Source organism: Hydra vulgaris, chromosome 01 (assembly GCF_038396675.1).
Source record: "Hydra vulgaris chromosome 01, alternate assembly HydraT2T_AEP".
Classification (NCBI taxonomy): domain Eukaryota; kingdom Metazoa; phylum Cnidaria; class Hydrozoa; order Anthoathecata; family Hydridae; genus Hydra; species Hydra vulgaris.
Window position 1 is genome coordinate 58,305,001 of NC_088920.1, and position 7,500 is coordinate 58,312,500.

The 7,500-nt window shown below is 33.1% G+C and overlaps 1 long non-coding RNA gene across 1 annotated transcript in view; it reads right to left on the minus strand.

Annotated features, from left to right (window-relative positions):
- Positions 1–286: 286 nt before the first annotated feature.
- LOC136075473 (uncharacterized) overlaps positions 287–7,500 on the minus strand; it is a 9,176-nt gene continuing 1,962 nt past the window's right edge. The window contains exons 2-3 of the long non-coding RNA XR_010635968.1: positions 707–774; positions 287–434 (exon numbers count right to left, since the gene is read on the minus strand). This is a non-coding gene — a long non-coding RNA (uncharacterized LOC136075473). The remainder of the gene's footprint in view (positions 435–706; positions 775–7,500) is intronic.

The window sequence follows — 7,500 nt, forward strand, 5'->3', positions numbered from 1 at the left end:
AATGAAAGTCCGAATGCTTCTATGATAATTTTTAAAATTCTTTTAATTTAAAAATTACTTAAATAGTAATTTAAAATTAATCATCGAAGCTTTCAGAGAGGCTTAACTTAATCTGGTATTTGCTACTTTATCACATTTGGTATTCAAAACGTGTAGCATTTTTGATCTTTTACATGTGATGTTTTCCACCTATAACCTATGTGGGATTTACCTTAAACTATTATGACGAAATTTTATAAAATTAAAAAACGTGTTGCAAAATGAATTTATTTTCAAATAAATGCTATTAATCAATACATCCAAAATGAATATTAAAAATATTATTTTTTCTTTTGCGATTTACACGCCGTTTTTTGTCGATTGAATTAATTAAATCGCTTCGGCTTGCATAATACCAAGGTTTTTAGTATCTTCTAACTTTCTTCAAACATTTTCTAAAAAAAAAAATATATAAATACAAATATATATAAATATAAATATAAATATATAGAGAGAGAAAGAGAGAAAGAGAGAAAGAGAGTAAGAGAGAAAGAGAGAGAGAGAGAGAGAGAGAGAGAGAGAGAGAGAGAGAGAGAGAGAGAGAGAGAGAGAGAGAGCAATTTTAAAAAGGAACCTTATTAGTCGAGCAATTTTAATTATTAGCCAGTTTGAAGTCATTAATGACTACAATATTTCACAAATAATTATTTCCTAATTTATTACTTACAATGACTAACGTTTATGCGTAATTGAACACATATTATGCGTAATGAGCTTGAACCCATGAGGAGAATCCTGAAAAAAAGTGATCAATAAGGATAAGTAGTTAAACAAAAAAACAAAAACAAAAATGTAAAAACCTACTTTTTCAATGATGTAGACTTCTATAATAACAGGCCTTGACATCGCGCAAAATGCCGTAAAAACTGAAGGCCGAATAAACTTTCACTTGTACTTATATTGATATACTTTTATATTAGGTAGGGTGTAATGGCAGTCTATGTTTTCTAATAATAATCACTAGTAAAAACGGAAATATAAAAAGAAAACCAAAAAATTGTTAAAAGATAATTATGCTTTTCCTATTTCAAATTTCATTAAGAATATTTATGTAATATTAAATAGAATCAATAACAAGCAGAACCATAACAAAGTATATATCTATATATTAGAAAGACAACCGTATTTTTAATTTTTTTTGCTAAAAATGGTAACAATAAAAATCACCAACAATAAAAAACACCAACAAAAGTTGATTCAAGCAAAAAAAAAGTTTTATCAATATATCTCAACAGGGTTAAAGTCCTTATACTTGGCAACTTGTAGTCAATACACAAACAATCATATAAACTTCGTCGCATAGCAAAATACTCATATGCTCTACATATAATATCTGAAGTATATAAAACTTCACCAACATTAACTTTTCTCATAGCATTAAGGTGTTCGAATAGAATATTTGATTGAAGCGAACTTTCTTTATTTTTTAAAATCTAACTGCTTCAAATAAAGCTGATTTTGTTTTTATTAACTTTAACTTGTTTACGGCTAAATATGAAATATTACAAATTGTGCCATTATGGTTAGCTACAAATGAGTAATCATTGAAAATTACTAAAATAAATAATGAAACACCAAGTTTGTACATTTTTGATTGTATGTGTAAACTTTTTTTATTAAGCAATCAAGGAAAACAATATTTTTATTAAGCAATCAAGGAAAACAATAACATCGTTATTATCACTTAACAAAGATTGAATATCGTCAAATATAATTTCATCCTCTTTTAGAAAATCATTTAACTTATCTGGTAAAATGCTTCGAAAACCGCTTGAAGTTACAATTTTTCTAACTTTACTTGCTGGTGTGGCTAAACAACTAGGCGGAATATTTTAAAAACAGATGGTGGGTTTAAAGGTCGTTGCTTCCCATATTTGCTTTCAAAAGGTGCTTCATTTGGCCAATGCAGTTGACATAATGCTGTATAGTCTGTAACAATAAAACCAGTTCTTGGGATAGCTTCACTACATCTTTTTCTCTCCTCTAGATTCTTCGGGAATTTATAAATTAATATTTTTGTCGTAGTTGAGTATTGATATTTTTGTAGTAGTTGTAATTGATATTGTAGTTGTATAAATTGATATTTTTGTTGTAGTTGAGATAGTTCGACTTGCAAAGAGATACACAGCATTTTAAAGGCATTTTTAAGGCATTTTAATTATTAAAAAAACTTATCGACAATATTATCACCTTACAAAGTTAACGCCTTGAACCTTACAACGTTATCGCCTTGATGTTGGGCTATCTAATTTATAAACCAATCACATTTTAAAGATTTATTAAAAAAGCGCTAACACAAACTTTCGTCTAATGTTAAAAGATGAAAATGTAAACACAGTATTAGGAATTGGCCTTCAGTTTAACAACTTTGTTGCGCGATGTCAAGGCCTGTTATTATAGAAAGCCACAATCACACATAATATAATATTCTGAAACTAATAAACAAACATCTAAATTTCTATAAGTAAATTTGTTCTTTGATCATTGCCTTCATATCCTATCTTATTTTCATATCATAATCTATTAAGGTATTATTTATATAACATATCACAACAATATTATTAAATTTGTGATGTTCAAATATCATATGAACATTCTCTAACATGTTCATATGATATTTGAATATAGTTCTTGAGTATATTATCTGCAAACAATTGACTGATGCAAGTTCTAATGTTGTCAAAAACCAAGCATGCATGCATGGGACACTGCAGTGTCCCACAAAGAAATGCAGGTTTGAAAGTCAAATCTTCTTTATTAAAAAAAAAACTAAAATAGGGGGGAGATAGGGAGGTTTCTGTAACTTTTTTTAGGCTCCAAAACTTTTAACTTAATATATAATAAGGTTCATAAAACTTAAGGGACTAACGAAGTACATTGAGGAACAAAAACAGGATATTTACAGAAACTTTTAAATTTTTAATCTGGAGTACCACAGTGTAATTGGGAATAAAGTCTCTGGGTCCAGTATTCAAAGTAATATGATCTAAAGTAATATATAAATTAAATTTTGTCAGATCAGGTTATCCTGCTACTGGTAAAATGTAACCCAGTACAATCTGCTTCATGTCCTGCTGCCTTGTAGGATACGCCTTTTTAGGCAAAGGCTAGGAGATGCCAACTCCGATTTAAAACACCCCCTGCCTTGGGGCTCTTGGTTGAGTAAAGGCTAGAGATGGTGTCTCGATAAAAATACTCATCTTGGGCAGATGTTAAATGCACCCAGCTACTGTCTTGTAGAAGGCCTCCTAGGCAAAGACTTAAGGGGTAAACAGATTCTATATGTTGACCAGCCTCGCACCCCTTCTTCATCTATTAGGCTGGCGCAGATGTATTTTTAATACATTGTTTCCAGTTTAGGATGTTGAATGCTGGATCTTCTTGACTCAATGCATGGGTTTGCTTGTGTCACTGTTTTTATGACTAGGAAACTCATTCTATTATCTCCTTATGAGGGTACAGCTCTAAAACTCAGTTTTATGGTTCTGAGGCCGGCTGGTAGTCAGGTTTCCCGAACTCTGTGGTAGCTCCCAGAGAGGCTGATTCCATCAACAGCTGAAAAATATCAAAGTATTAACAGTGCCATGTTGCGCATGGATGGTGTCCCTGTTTGTACTTTTGGTGTGCATTGCGGAGGCCACATTTGGAGCCCTTTGTTACGGCTTAGGGTTTATTAGTAGTAATGAGACAATTGCTTGGGCTATTAAACAGTGTTCTGAGTACTATCTATGCTTTGAGTCAAGTTCTTCAATCTAATTTAAAAATGAATAAAGTACCAAAAACTATAAATCACAAAAAACCATCATCATCACCAAGTTCTCTAAACCTATCATTCACTAATATTCGTGGTCTTCGAAGTAACTTTTCTTCTGTTGAGTCTTATCTCTTGCAAAGTTCACCAGACCTACTTGCTCTTTGTGAGAATAATTTGAGTTCGGCTGTCTCATCTTGTGATCTTAGTGTTGATGGTTATCTTCCTCTGATTCGTAAAGACTCCAATAGTCACATGCTTGGCCTGGGCATTTACATTCGTAAGAATTCACCTGTTTGTCGTGAAACTAGGTTTGAATCCACAGACTATTCTTTCATGTGCTTTCGTTTAGCACCACTTCACTCTATTGCCTTTCTCTTTGTCCTATATCGATCTCCTTCATCTCAAGACTGTACACTTTTTGATGTTATTTCTGATCATATTGACCAAGCCCTCTCTCTTTATCCATCAGCTAATATAGTTGTTGTCGGTGACTTTAATGCTCACCACTCTGAATGGCTTGGCTCTAGTGTCAGTGACTCTGCAGGCATTAAAGCCCACAACTTTTGCCTTTCTCAATCCCTAACTCAAATAGTCAACTTTCCAACTCGCTTTCCTGACAACCCGAATCATTTACCTTCTCTACTGGACTTATGTCTTGTTTCTGATCCTAGTCAGTGCTCAGTCTCTCCACATTCACCCTTAGGTGCTTCTGATCACAGTTTGATCTCTTTAAAACTAATATCTCATTCTTCTTCATCACCTGAATACCCCTACTATCGAGCCTCTTACAACTACAGTAAAGCTGACTGGGATCTTTCCGTGATTTTCTTCGTGATGGCCCTTGGGTAGAAATCTTTCAACTTCCTGTCGACAAATGTGCTTCTTATATAACTTCGTGGATTCAGGCTGGCATGGAATCTTTTATTCCCTCTCGACGATTCCAGGTCAAGCCTCACTCTCCTCCATGGTTTTCCTCACACTGTGCTGCTGCGATTGCCAATCGAAACCGTTACTCCCATATTTATCAGCAAAACAATTCTCCAGAAAACAGACGTCTGTTCATTACTGCTAGAAACAACTGTAAAAAGGTTTTGTCTAACGCCAAAACCCACTATTCTCAGGTCATGAAATCTCGTATCTCATCTCAAAAATTAGGCTCTCGTGACTTCTGGAGAATCTTTAATAATATCAATAATAAGGGCAAATCTATAATTCCACCTCTCTTGTATGGTTCAGACTTTGTCACCTCACCTAAAGACAAAGCCGAACTGTTTGCTAAAAACTTTTCATCAATATCATCTCTTGATTCCACTAATTGCGTTCTACCTGATATTGCCAACAAACAGGTTGATTCATTGCTTGACATTCATATCACTTCAGCATCTGTATCTAAAGTGATTTCCTGTCTAGACTCTTCTACAGCTTGTGGCCCAGACAACATACCTGTTATTGTCTTGCAGAAGTGTTCTCCAGAGCTGTCATCTATACTCTCAAAACTATTCAACAAGTGCTTATCAGAGTCTTGTTTTCCAGCCTGCTGGAAAGCCGCATCTGTTATCCCTATCTTCAAAAATTCTGGGGAGCGATCTGATTCGTCTAACTACCGTCCCATAAGTCTACTTCCTATCATAAGCAAGGTTTTTGAATCTTTAATTAACAAACACTTAATTTCTCATCTTGAATCTAATAACTTACTTTCTGACCATCAATATGGATTTCGATCTTCTCGTTCTACAGCTGATTTGCTAACAGTAATAACTGACAGGTTTTATCGTGCGTTAGATGAAGGTGGAGAGGTTAAGGCCATCGCTCTTGACATTTCAAAAGCGTTTGATAAAGTTTGGCATGCTGGTCTTCTCCATAAGCTTTCTTCTTATGGTGTATCCGGCAACATCTTTAAGATCGTTGAATCCTTCCTTTCCAATCGTAGCATAAAAGTTGTCCTGGATGGACAACACTCTTCTTCTTATTCTGTAACTTCAGGGGTTCCTCAAGGTTCTATTCTTGGCCCTATACTCTTTTTAATTTACATTAACGGTCTTCCAGATATTCTCACATCTAAGGTGGCATTGTTTGCTGATGATACTACCATTTATTCTTGTCGTGATAAGAAACCAACACCCTCTGATTGCCTGGAGGGGGCATTTGAGCTTGAAAAGGATCTCACTTATGCTACAGCATGGGGCTCACAGTGGCTGGTGAACTTTAATTCAGATAAAACCCAATTTTTTTTAGCCAATCATTATCGCAATAATTTAGATCTTCCTATATTTATGAACAGTGATGTACTCAATGAGTCACCTACTCTTCATCTTCTAGGATTAACTCTTACTTCCAATCTTTCTTGGAAACCATATATCAAATCGGTTGCAAAATTAGCATCTGCTAAGGTTGCATCTCTTTATCGAGCTCGCCACTTTCTTACTCTGGATTCTATTCTCTATCTCTATAAATCTCAAATCAGGCCTTGTATGGAATACTGTTGCCATATCTGGGGCGGATCTTCTAATGATGCCCTTTCTCTTTTAGACAAGGTGCAAAAACGCATTGTAAACATAGTTGGACCTGCTCTTGCAGCCAACCTTCAACCATTATCACATCGTCGTAATGTTGCTTCTCTTTCTCTTTTCTACAAATACTATAATGGGCACTGCTCGAAAGAGCTAGCGTCTCTTGTGCCATCTACTAAAATTCATTCTCGTGTTACTCGTCATTCAATTAAGTGTCATCCTTTTTCTGTGACTGTTCCTAAGTGCTCCAAAAACGCTTATTCGTCTAGTTTTTTTCCTCGAACATCAGCTCTTTGGAATTCGCTTCCTTCATCTTGCTTTCCTGATTCATATAATTTGCAATCTTTTAAATCGTCCGTCAATCGTTATCTTGCTCTACAATCTTCATCTTTTCTCTTACAGTAACTTCCAACTTTAATTAGTGGCTGCTTGCAGCCTTGTTGGAAGCGAAGATGTTTAAAAAAAAATAAAAAAAAAAATTAAAAATAAAAAATAAAATGCTTTAAAATGCATGCAGTTATGCATATAACTCCTGATAGTTAACTATATGTATAAATAGTTATACATAAAATTTATTATATAAACTTATTTTTTAAGGTTATGCTTGAACAAATTAGAACCAATTAATTCAAATTAAAGATTTAGTTCAAGTTCAAGTTATTTGTTCATTGTTTTTTCACTATTTTATATTTATTTGTTCAAATTTGTTAACTAGTACTAATTCTTACTAAAGTAAGAATATTTATCATTGTTGAACGTGATTTTATTAGTAACTTAATTTTACTATCAACATATTTTGACAACACCCTTTACATTTTAAATGATGACAGCTTTACTTTTCTTTTGATGTTAAATTTATTACGTTTCAATAACTCAGATTGAATTTTAACTGAATTATTGTAAGCTTTGTAAGGGTTTGTTGTATCTCAAATGGTGTTGTAAATAAAGTAAAAATAATATATATATATATATATATATATATATATATATATATATATATATATATATATATATATTCCAGTTTTATCCTTAATAATTTTCTATTTGACAATATTGTTCAATTGGCAATATTGTTCGATTTGAGCAGTTATCAGTTTGGTAAATTTTGTCGAACATTTTTGATAAAGCAATTTTTATCTCCATCAAACAAGTTTAAATTTGATATTCATGACCAACATTGTTGCACTTTAGAAAACA